The following is a 27,164-nucleotide window of genomic DNA, read 5'->3' on the forward strand; positions in this document are numbered from 1 at the left end:
AAGCCTTGTTCCTTTTAAGTCATGCTACCTCTGGCAGCGATAATGCTGTCTTCCTTTTTGGCTCTGATATTTATTCCGGCTATGTGTGAAAATAGATCCTGTTCATGGCAGAGACTTGTTATGTAATGAACAAAAGGTATATTTACAGTGCTGCTTTTGGTAATTTAGGGGCTCACGTGCATGAACTCTCTGTGCAGTGCTGGCAGTAGAACATCTGTGGGTAATAATTCTAAGTTCAAAGGGTCAGGTTCCATTAAATAATAAGTTACAAAATCGAAGGTGCTTATTTTTGATTTAATTTTTTAAAACACCTCCTTTCGTCTTGTATTATTTAGATCCAATAAGAGAGACGGAGATTGAAAATTAATCTTAATGGTAGCCTTTTGCTGGATATGATTGAACAGATTTTTAAATTTTATCCTATTTCACTTTTTTTTAATATGCTTTATTTTAATCTTTAAGGAGACTTGAGACTGAAATGTCACCATGACTTATTTGAATTTCGTATTCTTCCCTCTTTTATCACCATTGCCTCTGTCAGCATTGTCCTCCTAACAGGGTCTTCTCTTGATTTTTGTTACAATGCCTGTGCTACAACATGTATTAAATTGTGAATTTCCTTTCAGACAGAACTTGAATGCTGTACTTCATTTTACTCCTTAAAGTCTGCTAGGAGTTCCCGTACATATATTCCTACTATATAAATGTAAAAACTTATATGTCAGATGCTATTGACTTACTTGTCTATTTTCTGAGACCTTAAAGTGGCAAAATGGGGATTTATTACAGGGAATCACACTCGTAAGCCATTATGCTGTATTACCACCTAGATGTTAGCTGCACACTTGATACTAGAGAATATAAAAGCTTATTTTTCTAAAATAATTTTACATTCCAAATTAACTTTGCTCCTCAGTTAGTAACAGATGTGATGATGAGAAATATATGTAAGGCATATTTTAAGCACTCTGAGTAGCCAGCTCCTTTTCTTAAAATGCACTTATATGTTAGGGAATTCTTAAATACATATTTGACACTTAACGTTTGTTTCCGATGTTCGAAGTAGGTTTATTTATTTACTTTTTTAATAGATATATTTTTAATGTTTATTCATTTTTGAGAGAGACAGAATGTGAGCAGGGGAGGGGCAAAGAGATATAAGGAGACACAGAATCCGAAGCAGGCTCCAGGCTCTGAGCTGTCAGCACAGAGCCCAACGTGGGGCTGAAACCCACAGACTGTGAGATCATGACCTGAGCCAAAATCGGACGCTTCACCGACTGAGCCACGCAGGTGACCCTGTTTGAAATAGGTTTAATGGGAATTTCTCTCGCTGAGAGTGTTCTTTACCAATTACTTGGCGAATTTATTCTTAGTATTTACTCACTGCATTGTACTCTAGTGAAATTTCATCCTATCTTGCAGGTTCTTGAGAAATCTCCGTTTAAAGTTGGATAGCCACTGTTTCTGAGGTTGTATTGTTCCTACAACATTCTTACAAATGTATCCCCTTTTAGCCTTTAGAGTACAATTGACTTTATCGTTAAGTGCAACAGCTAATTGCTTGTTTGAATTACTATTAAAAATACCTGTTTTTTATATGGAGTGTAAGAAATTAGACATTTGGACTTGATACTTGTAAAATTTACTGTATTATTTTGCTTTAGTATTTTCTTTGACATCCTTGTTTCATTTCTTTTGGAATCCTAAGGATGGATAAATAGCTTTATATAAAGAGGGCAGAAAGAGCCCCACTTCATGCAACTAAATCTTGAGATTTTTAAGAGTTCAGTCTGATGAGTTTCAGAAATTATACACACCCATTTAATCATTATCCATAACAAAATAAAGAATTTCATCACCCGGAAAATGCCCAATGTTGGTTCCTCCGTTCCCACCTTTGCTTTCCGTCACCAGCTATTGGTTCTGTCTGTTCTTGGATATAACGTAAATGGACTCAGAAAAATGTGTCTGACTAATCTCTCTCAACATGATATATTTTTTGGATTCATTTATGTTGTTACTTGGATCAGTCATTTTTCTATTGCAGAGTAGTATTTCATCGTATAAAAATACCACCTTTTGTCTCTCCATCCCCGTGTTGATGGACATTTAGGTTGTCTCTAGTTTCTAGCTATTATGAATTAAGACTGTTGTGAACATTTGTGTACAAGTCTTTTTGTGGACATATATTTTAATTTTTCTGGGATCCATACCGAGGAAGGGTTTGCTGGCCCCCTGGAGCGAGATCTGAGAGTTTCTATTTAAGTTTGAGCCAGCCTGTGCTGGGTGGTTTGGGGAAAGTCATATAAATGTGAATCTATCGCCTTGTGTGGTTCCCGTCTTAAATGAGTTGAATTCCCTTAACTTCTGCCTGCTTTTAGCCATTCTCCAATGCCTTCAAATCATTGTTTGGAAGATATTTTGTATAGTGGTTATAATTTTATTTGTAAAGAGGGTAATATAAACTGTTTCCTACCATTACCAGATTAGGAGCTCTAAAAGTGATTTTCTTGGGGGGTCTGGGTGGCTCAGTCGGTTGAGCATCCGACTTCAGCTCAGGTGTGATCTTACAGTTTGTGGGTTTGAGCCCCGCGTCAGGCTCTGTGCTGACAGCTCAGAGCCTGGAACCTGCTTTGGGTTCTGTGTCTCCCCTTTTCTCTGCCCCTCCCCTGCTCACATTCTGTCTCTCTCACTCTCAAAAATAAATAAAACATTAAAAAAAATTTGTTTAAAAAGTGATTTTTTAAAATTCTAAGTCTTATTCTATCTCTCCTTTACTCCAAATCCACCAAAAACTTTCAATGTTTCTTATAATAGAGGTCAAATTTCTTAGGATTCCCCATGATCTATAAACCCCTCAGTCCGCTCCCTTATCTTGTTGACCTTCTCCTTTTAACATCCCTCACCTGGCTGACTTTGGTCACCTCTGATCTCTTTACTTCAAAAGCCCTTCTCCTGGAGATTCATATGGCTGGCTTCCTTTTTCGACTTTTGTTCTAATGCATCTTTGTCATTGAATCTTGCCCTGATCATCATCATGAAAAGTGGCCACATCTCTGTGGTACTTTCTTACTTCATTTTTTTTTAACGTAACATTTAATCTTATCCAGCACATTATATATTTCACTTGTTTATTTTTAAAATTCTCTGTCTCTGTTACTAAACTGTGAGTCCACAAGGGCATTTGTTCACTATTGTATTTCCACTGCCCTAGCCCTTGGAAGATAGTGGGTTGTCAATAAATAATTGTTGAATGAATAAATGCACAATATCTCTGCTTTACAAGTTGTACTATTTTGAAATGCAGTCTTTTAGGTTTTCTTTTTTTTTTATTAAAAAAATTTTTTTGGTAACATTTATTTATTATTGAGAGACAGAGAGAGACAGAGCATGAGTATGGTGGGGAGGGGGGGGGGTGGCCAGCAGAGAGAGGAGGAGACACAGAATCCAAAACAGGCTCCAGGCTCTGAGCTGTTAGCACAGAGCCCAACACGGGGCTCGAACCCACAAACCGCAAGATCATGACCTGAGCTGAAGTTGGACGCTTAACCTACTGAGCCACCCACGCGCCCCTTTAGATTTTCTTATAAAGAAGGGTATTTGTACTGATTAGTGGAGAAAGACCAAATAAGAAGGGGGTATGGATATATTTTTTATTTCCTAGTATTCTTTTTTTTTTTAAGTTTATTTATTTATTTTAAGTGATCTTTACACCCAACATGGGGCTCTAACTCACCACTCTGAGATCAAGAGTCACACGCTCTTCTGACTGAGCCAGCCAGACACCTCTCTCCTAGTATTCTTCTGTTTTTATTTTGGCTGTACTTCAAACCTTTTGTGGTTCATTTATTTCATGACTCTTGAGGTTTGCTGGAATACTTGATTCAACCATTTACATTTTTTCCTTTTTAAAACTGGAAATATAGAAAGAATTGCTGTAGCTTGAAACCGAAATTCTCCCGGAAAACAAGGTGATGTCATTAGCTGTATTGCAGCAATCAATTAAAAGAGCTGTAGATCTAAGAGCTCCTTAATCAGTCTTATTTGAAACAGAAATGTGTTCTCTGCTTTATAAATAATTGCACAAAACCAGAACCATTAACAAATTAAATAAAGATTTTACTAATGCCAAAAATTGTGCTGTTAGCAAAATTACTCTTATGTGCCTAGCATTCAGAAATTGCTAAATAGAGTTGATGTACTTTTTGAGAGTGTTGCCAATTGTGAGAGCATTACTTGAATGACATTTCAGTGTCCTCAACCTTGTGCTATCTTTTTCATAAATTCTTGGTATGCAGAAGTGGCAAACAGTTTGAAGGATGGTTCATTGGTGTTTTCCCTCCTTCTCAGCTTGGACTTTTGTAAAGACCATGATTAGGTGTTTTGGCCAAGTCTGTAAGTCAAGGAGTATAATTAAGTTCCATGCCATCCTAGCGGTGAGACTAGGATATATCCTTATGTTTAGATAAACTTAAGGATATAAGTTAGGAAGTATCCCTAAGTTGTGATACTTACAGTAAAGCATTTGTACCTCTTATTATGATTTAGTGTAGCAGCAGCATTAACGAAGGGCATTGACTTAGTCACTTTGGGCGTTTTGATGTCGTCTGGAGATTGCCTAACGCGTAGCCTTTATGATTTATGTAGTATGTTTTATGGACGTTGGCAGTCATCTGGGTGGAGGATAGAGCCAGTATTAATTCAAGAAGTTTATCTGTTTGCATCTTTGTGATATATGCTAATATACTCACATCAGTGTAATATGAATGTCATATTACATAGCAGTCGTTTCCAAGATCCTGACATTGTCTATACTTAACAGATGTCACAATGGAGGATTCTTTCTCTAGGATGTGAGTGTAGTGAGTGTGGCTTGGTCCTTGGAAACTTATTGCCTCCTGTTCTTGCCCATGATTAGAGGGTGGCAGAGAGGGTGATGGGAGTGGGTGGCTGAAGATGTGCTCCCATTTGTAGCTGTCATTCTTCTGTTAAAACCTTTAGTGTATTTTTTGTGTGTTTTTTTAAGTTTATTTATTTTTGAGAGAGAGAGAGAGAGTGAGCTTGGGCGGGGCAGAGAGAGAGAACTGTGACATCATGACCTGAGCCAGAATCAGGAGTCAGACGCTTTACTGCTTCATCAAGCCATGCAGGTGTCCCAGTATATTGTATCTTTAAAATTTTTTTTTAAATTTTTTTAATGTTTATTTATTTTTTACAGAGAGAGAGACAGAGCATGAGCAGGGGAGGGGCAGAGAAAGAGAGAGAGAGAGAGAGAGAGAGAGAGAATCCAAAGCAGGCTCCAGGCTCTGAGCTGTCAGCACAGAACCTGACGCAGGGCTCAAACCCACAGACTGCAAGATCATGGCCTGAGCTGAAGTTGGACACCTAACCAGCTGAGCCACCCAGGCGCCTCCAGTATATTGTATCTTTTAAAAAACAATGTTAGTTGAGTTATAATTTACATAGTGTAAACTGTATCCTTTTAAATTGTACAGTTTGATGAATTTTGGTACATGTACACCCGTGAGATCACTACCACAATCAACACACAGAGAATTTTCGTCACCTTCAAAAGTTGCCTCATGCCCCTTGGAAGTCCCTTTTCCCCCTAATCTTGGCCCTAGGAAACCACTGATACACTTTCTGTCACTGTAAACTGCATAGCAGTGTATGAATAGAATTAATACAGGTGTTCTTTTTTCCTGTCCGCCTTCTTCGTTTGAGTCAGATTTTGATGTTCATCCATAGTGTTGTGTGTATTAGTAGTTCGTGCTTTCTTACTGCAGTGTACTGTTCTGTCTTGTGGATATATCAGTTTGTCCATCCACCTGCTCATGCATGGGTCTTTGGGCCATTTCTGGTTTTGGGCTATTTTAAATATATACATCTTTGTTTGGACATATATTTTCATTTCTCTTGGATAAATACTCAGGAGTGGATTGATTGGTTAAGTGTTACTATCAAACAGTTTTCCAAAGTGGTTCTATTTTGTATTCCAGCCAGTAATTTTTTTCACATACTGGTCAACACCTGGTATTGCCAATCTTTAAAAAAAAATGGTTAGGTTTATTTATTTTGAGAGAGCGAGAGTACATGCATGTGAGCTGGGGGGGGGGGGGGGGGAGGGAAAGAGAGAGTCCCAAGCAGGCTCCATGCTGTCAGCATAGACCTGGATACAGGGCCCCATCCCACAAACCATGAGATCAGGACCTGAGCTGCAATCAAGAGTCATACGCTTCACTGATGGAGCCACCCAGGTGCCCCCTAAATTTTAGTCCTTCTAGTAGCTGCAAGGATAGTGAACCTAAAGATGTTGAGCACCTTTTATGTGTTTTTTGGCCATTTATGTGTCTTCTTCTGTGAATTATCTGTTCACATCTTTGCCCATTTTTTTAAAAATTTTTTTTTTTAACATTTATTTATTTTTGAGACAGAGAGAGACAGAGCATGAACGGGGGAGGGGCAGAGAGAGAGAGGGAGACACAGAATCGGAAGCAGACTCCAGGCTCTGAGCCATCAGCCCAGAGCCTGACGCAGGGCTTGAACTCATGGACCGTGAGATCATGACCTGAGCCGAAGTCGGACGCTCAACCGACTGAGCCATCCAGGCGCCGCTCTTTGCCCATTTTTGTATAGATTTGTCTTTTTATTCCTGAGTGGTAAGAATCCTATTTGATCAGTCTGTGGCTTGCCTTTCCTTTTTCTTAATGGTGACATTTGAAGAACAGAAGTTTTGGAGCACCTGCATGGCTCTGCTGGTTGAGCGTCCGACTTTAGCTCAGGTCATGATCTCACAGCCCGTGAGTTCACGCCCCGTGTCGGGCTCTGTGCTGACAGCTCAGAGCCTGGGGCCTGCTTCAGATTCTGCATCTCCCTCTCTGTCTGCCCCTCCCCCACTCGAACTCTGTCACACTCTCTCTCAAAAACAAATAAACATTAAAAATAAATAAATGAAGAACAGAAGTTTTAATTTTGATGAAGTCCAGCTTATAATTTTTTTCTTTTCTGGTTAATGCTTTTAATGTTCTACCTAAAACCTCTTTGCCTATCCCAAGATAACAAAGGTTTTCTTTTGTGTTTTCTTCCAGAGGTTTGATGGTTACAGCACTTACATTTAGCTCTCTGATCCATTTTGAGTTTATTTTTGTGTTGGGTGTTAAGTAGGGGTTGTTGTTCATTTCCTTCCTGTGTAGATACCTAGTTATTCTGGCATCATTTGCCCTGGCATCTTGGTCGGTAGTCAGCTAATGTGTCTGTATTTCTGTTCTTTTGCCAGTGGCCCATTGTCTTTATTGCTGTGGCTTTGGATTAAGTCCTTTTTTAAAAAACGTTGTTATTTTTTTTTCAAGTTTAGTTATTTATTTTGACAGCGGGAGCATGAAGGAGGGGGAGGAGAGGAGGACAACAGGAGAGAGAGAGAGAGTGAGAGAGCAAAAATGAATGAATCTCAAGCAGGCTTGGCATTGTCAGTGTGGAGCCCGATACAGGGCTTGAACTCACCAACCATGACATCATGACCTGAGCTGAAATAAGAGTGAGACATTAACTGACTGAGCCACCCAGACACCCCTATACTAAGTCGTAAAGTTAGGTAGTGTAGTTCTTCCAAATTAAAACACACACACACGCACACACACACACACACACACCAAACTGCTTTGGCTCTTTTAGATCATTTCCATTCCATTTAAATTTTATCTATCTATCTATTTAAGAGAGCGTGAGTGGAGGAGAGGGCAGAGGGAAAGAGAGAGAGAGAAACTTAAGCAGGCTCCACACTTAGCGCAGAGTCAGACACGGGGCTTGGTCTCACCACTGTGAGATCATGACCTGAGGCGAAATCAAGAGTTGGATGCTCAGCTGACTGAGCCACCCAGGCGCCCCTCCATTCCATTTAAATTTTAAAATCAGCTTGTCAGTTTCTATGAAAAAGTACCTGCTGGGAATTTAATTGGATTGTTCTCAATCCGTAGATCCCTTTTGGAAGAATTGACCTTCTAACAATGTTAAACCTTTAAATTCATGAACATGGTGTATCTCTATTTACCGATACCTTCTTTAATTTATTCCAGTAATGTGTGTAGATTTTCAAGGATCAGGATATACACAGATTTTGTTAAAGTTATCCCTATGCTGTTGACTGAATGTGTCTTCCCAAAATTCTTATGTTCAAACTTAACCTTCACGGTGATGATAGGAGGTGGGGTCTTTGGGAGGTGATTAGTTCATGGGGGCACAACCCTAATGAATGGGAATCATGCCCTCATAAAAGAGGCCAGAGAGAACCGCGTTACCCCCTCTGCCTTGTGAGAACACAAAGAGAAGTCGGCAGCCTGGAAGGGGTCCCTCACCCAACCATGCTGGCACTCTGATCTTGAACTTCCAGCCTCCAGAACTGTGAGAAATGTTTACTGTTAAGCCACATAGTCTGTTGTATTTTGTTATAGCAGCCCAAACCGACTAAGGCACTATGTATTTTCATGGTTTGGGTTGCTAGTATAAATGGGATTGCATTTTTTTATATTCCCTATTTGTTTCTACTGTCTTGAACTAATACTGATTTTTCACATTAATCTTGGGTGCCATAGCTTTCCTAAAATCACCCACTAGTTTTAGTAGCTTTTTAGCAGATAACTTGAGAGTTTCTGCCTATATGATGATACGTTACATCATAATTGTTTTTGTATAGTTTGTCTTCATCAATAGACTGAGAGCTTTGGGGACAGATTGTAAATTTATACGTTTTTATGCCACCAGCACCTACGATGGTATAAAAGTCAGATCCACACTCCCTTGGTTTTTCCCCTTTCTGGCTGCCTTTTTGGTCATGTTTCCTGCTTTCGTGGCCGTGACTCACTGCCACACTTTTTCATATAGCTAGGACTCAGTCCCTGGTTCTCTTCTATTTTCTTTTGTCCCTTCCCTGGCAATTTCACGTAGGCCTCGGGGTTTAAATGCTATTTTATAATTTTTTTTTCCTCTAGCCTGCGCTCGCCTACTTGTTAAATTTATTGGATGTCTAATAAGCATCTCAAACTGAACATTAAAAAAAAACAAACAAAAAACTGATCCTTGGAACATTCCTCTTGGAATTGTTCCTGTAGTTTTCCATTTCAGCTAATGGTAATTTTGTTATTTTTGTTTTTGTTTTTCTCCATTTGTACAAGCCAGTCTTTATATCATTTTTTTTGCCAAAAATGAATAGAAAACTAGGATGAAAGTCTGATTCTCTTGGTAAGAAGTGTGGGTTTCATAAACTTAATGGAATTTACATAAAGATAGGAATCATTAGTACCCTGAAAGCACCAAGCTTTTCTCAGACTGGATACTTGTGTTTGGGCTGGTATTTGTGTATAGAATACTTAGGAAAGCCACATGTATATAAAATGCTGGAAATTGAAGATTTGTCTTAATGCTAAGGTATTACTTATTTTTAGCCATTGGGTGAGGGGGCTTTGTTATATTTTGTCCTAACTGCTCTGGTTAGGACAAAAGTAGACCCACTTGGCGTTTCTTGTGTTGAACTACTTGGGAATTACTTGGTAACTTAGTCACCATTTATAATAGTATTCTCTTTGCAAATTTGTTCTGTGTTCCTAATGAGACGTTTTAGAATGCAACTTTGTAAGTAGGGCACAAACAGCTTAAAAATGGGGGGGGGGGTAAAACTTGGGATCTCCTGGAGGGCCTCCAAAGGACACACTTTAAAATGTTTGCTGATTTGATTAATGGATCTATTTGAGCTGATGATACATCCGTTATTCATAGTCTCTATTATTTTCTTTCCAAAGAAAAGGTCAAAATTTGAGGAATAATCATCTGTACTCTTATTGGTATATAGAATGTTTCCAGTCAAATGTATTTCTAAACTGGTGGTGTTGTCTTGTGTCCTTGGGCAAATTCTGTGCCTGTTTTGCCTGAGGAAATGTCTCCCTACATTATAATGGAAATACTGGAAACTTTTCTGTTTTAGACAAATGTAAAATTACTCTGACTCTATCATTTTAAACAAAGATTAATTGCATATACATACATACAGTCATGCTATTATTGAGAGATTGTAAGTATGACCTTTTAAATATTCAGAAATTGATTTTCCCAGCAGGTATTGCTTTCTTGGTGATACATGTTTATAATGAGAAATACTTCAAGGAGCTAACCTTATTAAACAGATTACATGGAATTGAAAAATTCCCTTCTCCTCTGTGTGGAAGATGTAGAAGTTCTTATCTCATGCTTCATTTTTATACATCTAATTTTTGGAAACAAAGAATATGGAACAGCCAATTAGAATTATAGGGACCTTGTTGAGCAGTAGGTTTGCTTTAAGTGCTAAAATCATATACCTAAGAATGAGGTGTAAAGATGAATTTGGCAAAATTTTGTGATTATTTACATTTATTAGTCTTTCTCCTCTTCTTCATGCCATTCCTCTTTTAAGTGAATTAGCCTTTTGATAATGATACATACACATGCAGTGGTAGGAAGTAATACAGAGAGATCCCTTATACCCACCCCCCAGTTTCCCCTAGTGATAACATCTTGCATAACTCTAGTACAATATCTCAGCCAGGACATTAGCATTCATCCAGTCAAGATACAGAACGTTGCCATCACCACAAGGTTCTTTTATGACCCTTTATGGCCTGATGATTCTCTTCCCATTCATGCCTGCCATGCCATACCCTTCAGGCAGCCACCAATTTCTTCTATAATTTCTATGTAGAACTTCTTCTGTAAAATCTGTATTTTACAGAAAAACTGTGATTTCAAGAAGTATAATGTAAATGGAATCATACAGGATGTAATGTTCTGGGATTGACTTTTTTTCCCACTTGCCATAATTCTCTGGATATCTTAACAACCAGAATTGGTTGTTATAATTAATACCTAATGAGGTATTAATAGTCCATTCCTTTTTATTGCTATATAGTATTCCATGGTGTGTATATGAAACAGATTGCTTAAGCATTTAGCTTTTGGAAGATATCTGCATTGCTTTCAGTTTTTGTCTGTTACAGCTGAAGTTGTCATAAACATTTGTGTATAGGTTTTTACATCAGCATAAATATTTATTTCTCTAGAATAAATACTCATAAGTGAAGTTGCTGGGTGGTAGGATAGTTATAGATTTAGTGTTTTATTTTTTAAGGACTTTATTTTTTATTTTTTTAATGTTTATTCTTGAGAGAGAGAGACAGAGCATAAGCAGGGGAGAAGCAGAGAGAGAGGGAGAGACAGAATTCAAAGCAGGCTCCAGGCTCTGTGCTGTCAGCACAGAGCCCATCACGGGGCTGGAACCCAGGAACCATGGGGATAATGACCTGAGCCAAAATTGGATGCTGAACCGACTGAGCCATCCAGGTGCCCCAATTTAGTTTTTTTCTAGCTTTTTTTTTTTTTTAAGTTCTTTATTTTGAGAGAGGGAGAGAGAGCTCAGGCATGCATGCATGAGCAGGGGAAGGGCAGAGAGAGGCAGAGAGAATCCCAAGCAGACCAGCATGGAGCCTGACATGGGGCTTGATCTTACAAACTGTGAGATCACGACTTGAGCCAAAATCAAGAGTCGCTTAGCCAACTGAGCTGCCCAGGCACTCCTGTATATTTAGTTTTGTAAGAATCTCTCAAACCATTTCCCAGAGTAGCTAAATCATTTCGTATTCTCATCAGCAATGTGTGAGGGATCCATGTTCTCTGCATCTTTGCCAGCATTTGGAGTTGTCACTATTTTTTATTGTAATTGTTCTGATAGGTATGCAGTGATATCTCATTGTGGCTTTTATTTGCATTTCTTGGATAACTAATGATGTCGAACAGTTTTTCTTGTATTTATTTGCCATCTGTAGATCCTCTTCAGTGAAATGTCTCTTTATGCCTTTTGCACATTTTCTAATTGGATTACTTCTTTTAAAAAAAAAAAACAACTATTAAGTTTTGAGAGTTATTTGTGTATTTTAGATACTAATCCTTTCAAGTACATGGTTTGCAGATGCTGTCTTCCAGTCTGTGCTTTGACTTCTCATCCTCTTAATTAGGATCCTTTGGAGAGCAAAAATTTTTCATTTTGTTGAAGACCAATTAATCAGTTTTTCTTATAATAGATTTTGCTTTTGGTGTCATGTCTCAACTGTTTCCCTTATCCTAGACCATTTAAGCACTCGTGGCTTAGTTTTATTTTTATTTCCCTAAAAATTTGTGGTTTTGAACTTTTTATTTATGCCCATGGACATTTTTGAATTAATTTGTGTATAAGATACATGAGTTGGTTGAGGTTAACTTTTTTGCCTGTGGTTCTTGAGATTCTTAGGTCATTGATGTGAGATTTTTCTTCTTTTCAAATGTAAGTATTTGGTAGTTTTTTTTTTTAATATTATTTTTTAATGTTTACTTATTTTGAGAGAGAGACAGAGTGCACGTGGGGGAGGGGCAGAGAGAGAGGGAGACACAGAATCTGAAGCAGGTTCCAGGCTCTGAGCTGTCAGCACAGAGCCCGACACGGGGCTTGAACTCACGAGCTGTGAGATCATGACCTGAGCTGAAGGCAGGCGCTCAATTGACTGAGCCACCCAGGCGTCCGGAAGTATTTGGTACTTTTAAATTTTCTTCTCAGCATTGCCTTAGCTATATCCCACAAATTTTGATATTTTATGTTTTTTATTTTTAAGTTGTTCACTGTGTATTTTGATTTTTCTTGAGTCTCATGGATTATTTAAAATTATGTTGTTGAGTTCCCAGAGTTTCCTCTTTCTGTTACTGATTTCTAGTTTAGTGCCATTGTGGTGAGAAAACACATTCTGTATGATTTCAGCTCTTTTTATTTGTTAAGGCATATGTTTTATGGCCCGGAATATGGTCTATCTTGGTGTATGTTTTGTAGGTGTTTGCAAAGAATGTTTATTCTGCTGTTGTTGAGTGAAGCGTTCTATAAATATCAATTAGATTCTTTTGGTTGATGTTGATGTTGAATTCATATATAGTCTGGCTGATGTTCTGTCCAGCTACTCTATCAGTTGTTGAGAAACAAGTGTTGAAGTCTCTAACTATACGTGTGGATTTATCTAGTTCTTTTAGTTCCGTCCATTTTTACTTGACATATATTGCAGTGCTAAGACCTTTAGTATTGTTTTCATACTTTTATTGTTATTTAATGTCCTCCTCTGTCTCAGATAATTTTATAGCCTTCCCTGCTTTGTTTTGATCAATGTTTGCATGATATATCTTTTTCCATCATTTAACTTTCAAACTGCCTATGTCATTATATTACAAGTGTTTTTCTCTAGTCTGCATGTACTTGTCTCATTTTAAAAATGGGAGATGTAATTGGCTTATAACATTATATCTGTTTCAGGGGTATATGATGCAGTATTTGTGTGCATTGTGAAGTAATCACTATAGTAAGTCTACTTAACATCCATCACCACGCACAGCGATTGTGTGTGTGTGTGTGTGTGTGTGTGTGTGTGTGTGTGTGTGTGATGAGAACTTTTAAGATTTACTCTCTCAGCAACTTTCAAACGCACGACACAGTAGTATTGACGACAGTCACCATGCTGTACCTTATACCTCCAGGGTTTATTCATTTGATAACTGCAAGTTTATACCTTTTGACCACTTTCATTCATTTCACTTCCCATTCCCCCTGTTCCCTACTGGCAGCCACCAATCTTTGCAGCTTTGGGTTTGATTGTTGTTGTTGTTTTTAGCTTCTATATGTAAGTGAGATCATATGGGATGTCTTTCTGAGTTTGACTTCTTTCACGGCACATAATGCCCTCAGAGTTCATCCATATTGTCGCAAATGGCAGGATTTCCTTCTTTTTTTGTGGTAGAATAGTACTCCATTGTGTGTGGTGTGTGTGTTTGTGTGCGAGCATGCGCGTATCTCACATTTTCTTTAGCCATTTGTAGGTCTGTGGACACCTGCATTGTTTCCACATCTTGGCTATTGTAAATAATGCTGCAGTGATCACGGGGTTGTGGATATCTTCTTGAGTTAGTGTTTTCATTTCCTTCAGATAAATATCCAGAAGTGCAATTGCTAGGTCATAGGGTAGTTCTATTTTTAGACTTTTGAGGCACCTACATCCTGTTTGCCATAGTGGCTGCACGAGGTTACATTCTCATCCACAGAACGCAGGGGTTCCCCTTTCTCCACATTCTCACCAACGCTGTTTTTTTCTTGTGTTTTTGATGACACTCATTGCACAAGTTGTGAGGCGATTTCTCATTGTTGTTTTGACTTGTATTTCCCCCGTGATTACTGATGTTGAGCACCTTTTCACATACATGTTGGCTATATGTATGTCTTTTTTGGAAAAATGTCTATTCACATCTCGGGTCATTTTTAAAACAGGTTGTTTATTTTTTTGAAATTGAGTTTTATGGGTTCTTTATATATTTAGGACGTTAACCTTATATCAGATATATGATTTGCAAGTATTTTCTCCTACCTGGTGGGTTGTCTTCATTTTGGTGATGGTTTCCTTTGCTGTGCGGAAAATTTTTAGTTTAATTTAGTCCCACTAGTATATGTATATTTTTGCTTTTGTTACATTTGCTTTTGATGTCAGATCCAAAAAGTCATCACCAAGAGTGATGTCAAGGAGCTTACCATCCGCGTTTTTTTCTAGGAGCTTTAGGTTCCAGTCTCTAATTTATTTTGAGTTAGTTTTTGTGTATGAACAAGATCGTGGTCCAGTTTCATTCTTTTGAATGTGGCTGTTCAGTTTTCCCAACACCATTTATTGAAGAGATTGTCCTTTCCCCATTGGTATTTTTGGCTTCTTTGTTGTAGATTAATTGACCACACATGCGTGGGCTTATTTCTGGGCTTTCTGTTGTGTTCCACTGATGTATGTATGTGTTTGTTTCTATGCCAGTGTCATTTTTTTTTTATTTCTACAGCTTTGTACTATAGTTTGAAATCAGGAAGCATGATGCCTGCAGCTTTGTTCTATCTCAAGATAGTTTTGGCTATTAGGGATCTTTTGTAGTGCCATACAAATTTTAGGATTGTTTGCTCTATTTCTGTGAAGAATACCATTGGCATTCTGATAGGAAATGCACTGAATTTGTAGATTGCTTTGGGTAGTATGGACATTTTAGCAATACTGATTCTTCCAATCTATGAGCATGGGATATTTTTCCATATATTTGTGTCTTCATTTGCTTTCATTAGTCTCTTGTGACTTTCAGTGTACAGGTCTTTCACCTCCTTGGTTAAATTTATTCCTAGGTATTTTATTCTTTTGACGCAATTGTAAATGGGATTGTCTTCTTAACTTCTTTCTGATAGTTTATTATTAGTGTAGAGAAATGTAGTAAATATGTTGATTTTTGTATCACACAGCTTTACTGACCTCATTTATTAAAATTCCAAGAGTTATTCGGTGGCTTCATTAGGATTTTGTATATATAAAATCTTGTCATATTGAGGAGGGCACCTTTTGGGATGAGCACTGGGTGTTGTATGGAAACCAATTTGACAATACATTTCATATATTGAAAATAAATAAATAAACATTAAAAAAATTAAAAAAAATAAAATCTTGTCATCTGAGTGACACATTTACATGTTTCTGTTGGATTTGGATGCCTTTTATTTATTTATTTTTTTTCTTGCTGAATTGCTCTGGCTAGGGCTTTGAATATTTTGTTGAAGAAAAGTGGGAAGAGTGGCCATCCTTGTCTTGTTCTTGATCTTAGAGGAAAAACATTAAACTTTTCACCATTTAGTATGATGCTAGCTGTGGGCTTGTCATATCTGTCCTTTATTATGTTGAGGTATGTTCCCTCTGTACCCAGTCCTTGGGGAGTTTTTTTTTTTTTTTTTTTTGCTTTTTTTTTTTTAATCATAAATGGATGCTTAATTTTGTCAAATGCTTTTTCTGCATCTGTTGAAATGATCATATGATTTTTATCTTTCATTTTGTTAATGCAGTGTAGCACATTGATTCATTTGTGGGTATTGAACTATCCTTGCATCCCTGGAAAAATCCCACTTGATCATGGCATATGGTTCTTTTAATGTATGGCTGAATTTGGTTTGCTAATACTTTGTTGAGGACTTTTGCACCAATGTTTATCAAGATATTGGCCTGATTTTTTTTTTTTTTTTTTTTTTTTTCTTGTGGCACCCTTGTCTGGTTTTCATGGTGATAATGCTGGCCTTATAAAATGAGTTTGGAAGTGTTCCCTCATCTTTTATTTTTGGAAGACTTAGAGAAGGATTGATATTAATTCTTCTTTAAATATTTGGTAGATTTCATCAGTGAACCCATCTGGTCCTGGACTTTTGTTTGTTTGGAATTTTTTGATTAGTGATTCAGTCTCCTTATGAGGAATTGGTCTATTAAAAAAAAATCAAATTGTTGTGTTCAGATTTTCTGTTTTTGTTTTTTTTTAATGTCTAATTCAGTCTTGGTAGGTTGTATGTTCCTAGGGATTTATACATTTCTTGTAGGTTGTACAATATGTTGACATTTAATTTGTTCATAGTATTCTTTTATGGTCTTTTGCATTTCTGTGGTATCAGTTGTAATGTTTCTCTTTAATTTCTGATATTATTTATTTGATTCTTACCCCCAGCCCTTTTTTGGTGAGTCTTGCTAAAGGTTTGTCAATTTTGGTTTATCTTTAAAAAAAAAAAATCTAGCTCTTAGGGGGTGCCTGGGTAGGTCAGTAAGTTAAGGGTCTGACTTCTGCTCAGGTCATGATCTCATGGTCCACGGGTTTGAGTCCCGTGTCGGGCTGTGTGCTGACACTTCAGTGCCTGGAACCTGCTTCGGATTCTGTATCTCCCTCTCTCTCTGCCCCTCCCTGGCTCTTGCCACTCTCTCTTTCTCTCAAAAATGAGTAAACATTAAAAAATAATAATAATAAAAGACAAGAAATTGTAAAAAAAAATTACTAGCTCTTAGTTTGATCTTTTTTTTTTTTAATGTTTTATTTATTTTGAGAGAGCACAAGCAGGGGAAGGGCAAAGAGAGAGGGATAGAGATCTGAAGCAGGCTCTGTGCTGACAGCAGTGAGCCTGATGTGGGGCTTGAAGTCCCGACTGTTAGGTCATGACCCAAGCTGAAGTTCAACACTAAACCAACTAAGTCACCCAGGTGCCCCTGATTGATCTTTTTTTAAGTTGTCTTTTTAGTTTCTATCTCATTTATTTATTATTTAAAAAAAAAATTTTTTTTAATGCTTATTTGTTATTTAGAGACAGAGAGACAGAACGTGAGCAGGGGAGGGGTAGAGAGAGAGGGAGACATAGAATGGGAAGCAGGCTCCAGGCTCTGAGCTGTCAGCACAGAGCCCGATGTGGGGCCCGAACTCACAAACTGTGAGATCATGACCTGAGCCAAAGTCGGTTGCTTAACCGACTGAGCCACCCCAGGTGCCCCTCATTTATTTCTAATATTCATTTTTTCCATCTTTCTACTTTGAGTTTTGTTTATTCTTTTTCTAGTGTAAAGTTCTTTGAAGTAAGTTTTGTTCATTCTTTTTCTAGTGTAAAGTTCTTTGAGGTGTAAAGGTAGGTTGTTTATTTGAGATCTTGTTTCTTGATGTAAGTAAGCTTTTGATACGAACTTTTCTTTTCAAACTGGTTTTGTGGCATCCCATAAATTTTGTTATGTTGTATTTTCAATTTGTCTCAAAGTAGTTTTTTTATTTCTCTTTGATTTCTTCTTTGACTCATGCATGCTAACATTGTATTATGTTTTGATTCTCTAAAGTCAATGTGCTTTTGTTCCTTATAGAGCCCTCAGAGAGTTGTTCTTTGTATTTTGTTGAGAGTTTGTAGGTGTTGTTCATGGAAAGATTGCTTTTATTTTCTTTTTTTTAGATGCACAGCCCTTGATACCAGAAGTCACTGTTTCTTAAATTGGGAGCTTAATAGAATTAATCAGATTTAGAGGGAAAAAAAAAATCATTGAAGTCAGAAGTGGTTAAGAAAAAATTTGTAGAGCAGGCATTTAGCTAAGCTTTACAAATAGGTTTATGTTCTTAAATTAAGCATTGAGTCAACTTCCTAATTTTTGTATTTTCATTAGAGTAAATAGAGGTATATAGTTTCTGTAATGAGCCATACATAAATGAAATTTCTGCTTATGGTATTTTCTAGTTATAAAATAAATGGTGGCTTGTAGCAACAGAATATAGATAGTGTTTAATATTTTAGCAGTTACAGCTCTAATTGTATGTATTTTCATGATTTATTATGATAAATAATAAAATGTTTCATGAATACCTATGCACATAGTTCCTGAAACTCATTCAGGGTTTCTGAGCAGTATTTTCCTAGCTGTAGATAGCCTGAAATATTAGGGTTTATTGGGTAATGAAATCAATTTAGAGGGTTTTCAAATAGCATTTTCAAAATGAAACATAATAAAGCTTATTAAAGAACTCGGCTCTGGGTAAAAATTGTTCTGTGTAACTTTAGTTCTGTGTAACTTTTACGGTTTGCACCGTAAAAGTATTTCTTACTGTGTTGTATGGTTCAAACAGTGGCTTCTGTTTTAGAGTGCCCCAGTAGTTAAAATCTGGTATAAAACTTTACCTTTTCTTTTTTGCCACTTAAAAGGGTTAATATAATCACAATTTCGGCTGAGTTTTGTGTGTGTTTGGAATGGTGGTTTACAAAGCAATTATGAGAATTTAAGTTTATGTCGAGGTTGTTAAATTAAAATTAGAGAATAAAGTCGTTTTATACACACACACACACGTATGTATTTGTTTTTGAAGTTATTATACTTTGGACTGACGTCTTAGTAACATTGTCAGGTAAGAAGTAATGCTAGTGAGATGTGTAAGAACTACCATTTAAACAGTTTAGCTTGTGTTGAAAAACATTAAAAGTATCAGTGGCTTGGGGTGCCTGGGTGACTCAGTCCGTCCAACTCTTGGATTAAGCATCCAACTCTTGGTCTGAGCTCAGGTCTTGATCTCAGTGTTGTGAGTTCAAGCCCCGTGTTGGGTTCTGTGCTAGATGTGAAGCCTACTTGAAAGAAAGAAAGAAAGAAAGAAAGGAAGGAAGGAAGGAAGGAAGGAAGGAAGGAAGGGAGGGAGGGAGGGAGGAAGGAGAAAGAAATCAGTGGCTTATTTTTCTTGTGTTTTATGTTATTTTGATGATGCTTAAATTTAGGATGTTGAGGGGGCCTGGGTGGCCCAGTCACTGGAGTGTCCGATTTCGGCTCAGATCATGATCTCACGGAATGTGAATATGAGCCCACATCTGGCTTGCTGCTGTCAGTGCAGAGCCTGCTTGGGATCCTTGGTCCCCCTCTCACTCTACCTCTCTCTCACTAGTGCTCTCTCTCTCTCTCAAAAATAAGTAAAACATTAAAAAAAAAAATCTAGGATGTTGATTAAGGCCTAAGGACCCTCAGATGAAATCTGAGCATAAAATTAGAAAACAAATGTTAAAATATTTCCTGGTATTTTAATATACAGATTCTGCTGTACACAAGGCAGAGTTTTATTTTAAATAGAAGCAAATGTAGTTGAGCTCATGTAAGTCAAAATCCTTCACTAGATTTTCTTGTTTTATATGTAATTAAAATATTGATGACTGTTGTATTTGTTTCTTAGTTATGAGTCTCAAAGGAATAATTCAGTACAATACTATATGATTTTCACCTACGCAAAGGGATTTTGCTTTTTCTTATTTATATTACTGCTGCCTATTAGAGACATGGCAAATAATATAATAATATGTTGTAAGCAGTGTAAGGAATTGCTTCTTTCTTGGCTTTTCTTTGTTTTTTTAGGACATTTATGTTTCTGAAGTGTATGTTTCACTTATTTTTCATGATGTTCCTTCATTTTATTTTTCTTTTGTTTCTTCATAATCAAATTGAGGTTATGATTTTTTTTTTTTTTTTTTTTTTTTTTTTTTTTTTTGTCTAGAAAGCTACATAAATAATGTGGTCTTTGCAGGGTTTCACACCTAGGGCTACATGATGGTTTTCTTTTGCCACTTTTTGATGATGTTAATTTTGTTCTTTGGTTAAGATCTTTGTTTTCTTCCCTGCACAATTACTTTCTTTCTTCTGTAGCTAACCAGCAGTTGTGGGTGGAAACTTTGTGACTTTGCATTCCAAATTAAACTTTCCCCTCCTAGATTTAGTATCCATTGATGATTCTTAGTTGAATCAATTTCTTATAACTTGTGATTTTGATTTTTATGTAATTTGAAACTTAGAGAAAAGAATTGAAATAATAACATAAGAAGGTTTATATACTCTTTGCTACAGTTCACCAGTTATTTACGTTATATATATTTAATTTGTAAAAAGCGTGTAATAAGAGTCCTTATCTCAAGTAGTATTGATTTTCATTGCCTCTGAGTTTCACTGAAAAGTGTGTTTTCTTGTTACTATTCTGTGTAATTGTAAAGTATTCTTTTATACTTCTCCTTATTCTTTCTATATTCCCTCTCCATTTAAGGCTTCTGAATACTAGTCATTTTCTACAAAATTTTACATGTAGTTGTGTGATGTGCATATACATAATATGAACTTAACAATTCTTTGTACTTTTTAAATTACTCTTTAATGTGGGTGTGGGACAAATATTTTCACATCACAAAGTTCTGTAGATAAGGTTCAGGAATTTAAGAAAGGCAACCTACCAACTCTTAGTCATGACTCTTAAACATTACCTTTCCTAGCAAAGGGCACCTGGATGGCTCTGTTGGTTAAGCATTCATTTAGCTCAGATCATGATCCCGGGGTCATGGTATTGAGCTCCACATTGGGCTTCATGCTGAGCGTAGAGCCCACTTAAGATTCTCTCTCTCCCTCTGCCTCTCTCCCTCGCTGGTGCTCTTTCTCCCTCTTAAAAAAAATTACCTTTCCCTGGGAGTATTCTTTGACTCATTTCAATTCAATTCAACAGATAGATATAGAGTGCCTACAGTATTTAAAAGATAGTGTAGAAGAAACCAGGTAATCAAAATGCCTTATATTTATAATGTTTTGCAGTTTTCAAAACACCTTTGGATGTGCATTTTCCTTAAAAAATTTTTTTTTAACGTTTTATTTATTTTTGAGAGAGAGAGAGAAAGAGTGAGTGAGTGAGCAAGCAGGGGAGGGGCAGAGAGAGAGGGAGGCAGAGAATCCCAAGCAGGCTCCAGGCTCTGAGCTGTCAGCACAGAGCCCGACCTGGGGCTAGAACTCACAAACTGTGAGACGATGACCTGAGCCAAAGTTGGATGCTTAACTGACTGAGCCACCCTCTGAGTATGCATTTTCTTAATTGTCATTACCATAACTCAGCAAAGTAGATAGTTCAGATAGATTTATTCTCATTGTATATGAAGAAACTGAAGTCTTGAAAGATTGTGACTTAACCAGGGTCCCATAGCTAGGGAGTGACAGCTTAAGCATGAACCAAAGCATAAGCTCAGTGCTCTTTTAAATTCTCCTTCACCACCTGTATATAGTGACTATAAATTAACATATTAATTTATTATGCAAATTTCCTGACCACAACAGAGGTATTTTTTAATTTATTCACTTAATATTTATCTTAAGTGCTTCAAGGGCAGGGATAGAATCAGTAAAATAAGATCAAGACAGTGTCTTATAAGTTAATATGAGTACCTTCCAGATACTTTCAACTAAGACAGTGATGTGTAATCAGCTCAATTGGTTAAGCATTTGACTCTTGGTTTTGACTGAGGTCATGATTTCACACTTGGTGAGTTGGAGTCCTGGGTCAGGCTCTGCGCTGACAATGTGGAGCCTTCTTGGGATTCTCTGTCTCTTTCTCTCCCTGCCCCTCCCTTGCCTGTGCAAAACAAATAAGTAAACATTTAAAAAAAAAGATAGTGATGTGTATCAGAATGCTTGGATATATGAGAGTGGTTATGACATGCTTTTTCTTGTTTTGTTGGTGGGTCTGTTGAATGTGACTATTAAAAATAGTGGTGGGCAGGTAAAGGAAGCAAAAGCAAAAGTGAACTATCGGAACTTCATCAAAATAAAAAGCTCCCCTCTGGGACACAGCAAAGGCGGTCATAAGAGGAAAATATATAGCAATGGAGGCCTTCCTAAAGAAGGAAGAAAAGGTCTCAGATACACAAGCTAACCGCACACCTTATAGAGCTGGAAAAAGAACAGAAAAGAAAACCCCAAACCAGCAGGAGACAGGAGATAATAAAGATTAGAGCAGAAATCAATGCTATCGAAACCCAAAAAACAGTAGAACAAATCAATGAAACCAGAAGCTGGTTCTTGAAAGAATTAACAAAATTGATAAACCACTAGCCAGTTTGATCAAAAAGAAAAAGGAAAGGACCCAAGTAAATAAAATCAAGAATGAAAGAGGAGAGATCACAACCAACACAGCTGAAATAAAAACTGCCAGAGTCCAGCTCCAGCAGGTCCAGGGGTTCCCAAAGGATGGACGGCATCGGTGAAAATAAAACCAAACTAAAATAAAAAACTAAAACTAAAATAAAAATGGACACAGACAACAACAGTGTGTTGAACTGGCCGATTTATTGTAGCAAATGTGGCATTATATTTGTTAGCGATTTTTTTGTAGTATATGTCATCTATGGTTTTCTAACATTACCTAAATTTTGAAAATGTTCCTATGTGTAATCAACCTTTAAGAAATAACATGGCGATTTTCTCGTAATGTTCCCTCATACCCTTTGATTATTGATTAATTTCCTACATTATTTCATTATGCATCTGTGTTTATCTGTAATCTATAAAGCATTTGCTTTGCTGTTCTCATGAAAGGCCCTTTATCTCTTAACACCTCAAGTCCCAGGTGCTAGGAAGGGGCCAAAAGGACCTTAGAAACCCATGCCTCACACATTCTCAGAAAGACAATGCACCTAGGAATTAATGAACCATTCTGTACCTTAACCGACTAGGTTCAGTCATCATCTGGAATGCCTTCTGGGGGCCGGGTAGGCCTAGGGGTTGAAGTCACCTGTGCTCAGAGATACACTCCTTAGTTGCCGGAGTGGGGCTCTCAAATCCATATGTCTCTCCTTTGTCGGCCTCCTTAGCTGGCAAGTATATGAGGCTATCCTTCCTGTAAATAGAGGAGTCTCCGTAGGGGATGGCAAGGGTTAGATGTAAGGCCGCACAGTTTCTTGCGGAACCTTATTTTCTTTCCTAATGGTTCTTTTCCCAGGGGGCCTGTCGAGGGCAATTCCCCAATCGACTGAGACAATACCCCAGGTAGTCTTAAGGCCAAATTACCTACAAGCGGGAGTCCAAGAAGCTTCACTGTCGGTGGGTTGCCTTGCAGTCACCAATCCGTCCACAGGCTGGGCCTTGCCATCAGGCTGGGATAGCTCGGCTTCCAGCAAAAAACAATAAGAGAATATTATGAGCGATTATATGCCAATAAAATGGGCAATCTGGAAGAAATGGACAAATTCCTAGAAGCCTATACACTACTGAAACTGAAACAGGAAGAAATAGAAAATTTGAACAGACCCATAACCAGTAAAGAAATTGAATTAGTAATCAAAAATCTCCCAAAAAACAAGACTCCAGGGCCAGATGGCTTTCCAGGGGATTTCTACCAGACATTTATGGAAGAGTTAACACCTATTTTCTTGAAGCTGTTCCAAAAAATAGAAATGGAAGGAAAACTTCCAAACTCTTTCTATGAGGCCAGCATTACCTTGATTCCAAAACCAGACAGAGACCCCACTAAAAAGGAGAACTTTAGACCAATTTCCCTGATGAACATGGAATGCAGAACTCCTCTACAAGATATTAGCCAACCAGATCCAACAATACATTAAAAAAATTATTCACCATGACCAAGTGCTATTTATACCTGGGATGCAGGGCTGGTTCAGTATCTGCAAAACAATTAACTTGATTCATCGCATCAATAAAAGAAAGGACAAGAACCATATGATCCTCTCAATAGATGCAGAGAAAGCATTTGACAAAATACAGCATCTTTCTTGATAAAAACCTTCAAGAAAGTAGGGATAGAAGGAGCATACCTCAAGATAATAAAAGCCATATATGAATGACCCAATGCTAATATCATCCTCAATGGGGAAAAACTGAGAGCTTTCCCCCTAAGGTCAGGAACAAGACAGGGATGTCCACTCTCGCCACTGTTATTCAACCTAGTATTGGAAGTCTTAGCCTCTGCAATCAGTCAACACAAAGAAATAAAAGGCATCCAAGTCGGCCAGGAGGAGGTCAAACTTTCACTCTTCTCAGATGACATGATACTCTATATGGAAAACCTAAAAGATTCCATCAGAAAACTGCTAGAACTGATTCATGAATTCAACAAAGTTGCAAGATATAAAATCAATGCACAGAAATCGGTTGCATTCCTATTCACTAACAATGAAGCAACAGAAAGAGAAGGAATCAATCCCATTTACAATTGCACCAAAAACCATACAATACCTAGGAATAAATCTAACCAAAGAGGTTAAAAATTTATACACTGAAAACTATGGAAAGCTTATGAAAGAAATTGAAGAAGACACAAAAAAATGGTAAAAGATTCCATGCTCTTAGATAGGAGTGAAAAATATTGTTAAAATATTGATACTACTCAAGGCAATCTACATATTCAATGCAATGTCTATCAAAATAACACCAACATTCTTCACAGAGCTAGAACAAATAATCCAAAAATTTGTATGGAACCAGAAAAGACCCTGAATAGCCAAAGCAATCTTGAAAAAGAAAACCAAAGCAGGAGGCATCACAATCTCGGACTTCAAGCTATACTACAAAGCTGTAATCAGTAAGACAGTATGGTACTGGCACAACAACAGACACTCAGATCAATGGAACAGAATAGAGAACCCAGAAATGGACCCACAAACGTATGGGCAACTAATCTTTGACAAAGCAAGAAAGAATATCCAATGGAATAAAGACAGTCTCTTCAGCAAGTGGTGCTGGGAAAACTGGACAGCAACATGCAGAAGAATGACCCTGGACCACTTTCTTACCCCATACACAAAACTAAACTCAAAATGGATGAAAGTCCTCAAAGTAAGCCATAAAAGGAAGCCATAAAAATCCTTGAGGAGAAAGCAGGCAAAAACCTCTTTGATCTTGGCCGCAGCAACTTCTTAACTCAACATGTCTCCAGAGGGAAGGAAACAAAAGCAAAAATGAACTACTGGGACCTCATCAAAATAAAAAGCTTCTGCACAGCGAAGGAAACAGTTAGCAAAACTAAAAGGCAACCAACAGAATGGGAGAAGATATTTGCAAACGGCACATCAGATAAAGAGTATCCAAAATCTATAAACAACTTTTCAAACTCAACACCCAAAAAGCAAATGATCCAGTGTAGAAATGGGCAAAAGGCATGAATAGACACTTCTCCAAAGAAGACATCCAGATGGCCAACTGACACATAAAAAATGCTCCACATCACTCATCATCAGGGAAATACAAATCAAAACCACAATGAGATACCACCTTACTCCTGTCAGAATGGCTAAAACTAACAACTCAGGCAACAACAGATGTTGGCGAGGATGCGGAGAAAGAGGATCTCTTTTGCATTGTTGGTGGGAATGCAAGCTGGTGCAGCCACTCTGGAAAACAGTATGGAGGTTCCTCAAAAAAATTAAAAACAGAACTACCCTACGACCCAGCAATTTCATTACTAGGTATTTATCCAAGGGATACAGGTGTGCTGTTTCGAAGGGACACATGCACCCCAATGTTTATAGCAGCACTAGCCACAATAGCCCAGAGTAGGGAGCCTAAATATCTATTGACTAATGAATGGATAAAGAATGTGGTATATATTACACGATGAAATATTACTCAGCCATCAAAAAGAGTGAAATCTTTCCATTTGCCACAATATGGATGGAGCTAGAGTATTAAGCTAAGTGAAGTAAATAGTCAGAGAAAGACAAATATCATAGGATTTCACTCATGTAATTTAAGAAACAAAACAGATGAACATATGGGAGGTGGGGGAGAAAGAGGCAAACAAACCACAGGAGACTTTTAATGATGGAGAACAAATTGGGGGGTGTTGACGGAGGGAGGAGAGTGGGGGTGGGTTAGATGGGTGATGGGTCCTCAGGAGGGTACTTGTGATGAGCACTGAGTGTTGTGTTGTATTTAAGTGATGAATTACTGAATTCTGCTCCTGAAACCAAATGCCCTGTGTGCGAAACCAAACTAACTGGAATCTAAATAAAAATTTGAAAAAAAAAATGTGGTGGGCTGGTATTAGAGACTACACTTACTAAGGTCAGTGTTCAAGATCAGTGTGTTAAAGATCCTTAACGCACACCATTACACTGATTTTTTTATTTAGGTGTTGTGGATTATGTCCGTGTGACATCTTCCCTCTTTTTACCCATAACCTCTCAAAGGTTCAGTGCCAGAAAGAACAGAAATACATCTTTATTTTCTCATCGCATCCTCTCTTGAATAGATAATACTTCCATTGCTCTCTTTCCAATTTGGCTTCGAGTCACTGCTGTGATTCTGCTGTTGAACAGTCTTTCAAGTTAGAAGTTAGTATTCTGGTTAAGTAAAAAAAAAAAAAAAAAAAAATTGTGAGACTGCCCATCTTACCAGTGTAGCTAAGGTAGTTTTTACTAAATCAGTTATTAGGGCCATGTTGTGAGAGGCATGTGACAATTGCATTTCACACATCTTTCCTAAATAGTGTTTCTCGAATTTATTGGAAATTTAATACTCCTGGTACTGAGGTTCTGAGGTTAGTGAAACCAATCATGTCTCAAGTTCAGTAAACCACATTTGTGCTATTTAATATTTTAAAAGAAAACTTAAACAGTTTTAGTCTGTCTTTACTATTTTTGCCTTACCTGATTGAATTTTGCTCTTGTGTTAATTAATAAGTTCATAGGAAATGTTCTAATTAGTTTCTGTCATAACTGGGAACCATAATAAGTTAGAGTACTTTGGAAAGCATGATAACACCTGCTCACTAGTAAATACCAATTCTTGGTCTGGCTCTTTTCCAGTCTCGCTAACTGTGTCTAAATGTGTGAACCTCTTACCATCTGCGTACTTCAATTTTCCTCTAAATTAAAAAAAAAAAAAAAAGTCTTACCTGTATTCTATCCAGTTCAGAGTTTTGAAAGACAACGAGAGGTCATTAAAGTGTAAAATCCCTAACTGTTGAGAAAACCATTGGCTTTAAAATAT

The 27,164-nt window shown here is 37.4% G+C and overlaps 1 protein-coding gene across 6 annotated transcripts in view; it reads left to right on the forward strand.

Moving 5' to 3' along the window:
- Window positions 1-27,164, forward strand: part of COMMD10 (COMM domain containing 10) — a 217,689-nt gene that overhangs the window by 20,771 nt on the left and 169,754 nt on the right. The window lies entirely within an intron of this gene.

The sequence above is a fragment of the Felis catus genome, chromosome A1, assembly GCF_018350175.1.
Source record: "Felis catus isolate Fca126 chromosome A1, F.catus_Fca126_mat1.0, whole genome shotgun sequence".
NCBI classification, from domain to species: domain Eukaryota; kingdom Metazoa; phylum Chordata; class Mammalia; order Carnivora; family Felidae; genus Felis; species Felis catus.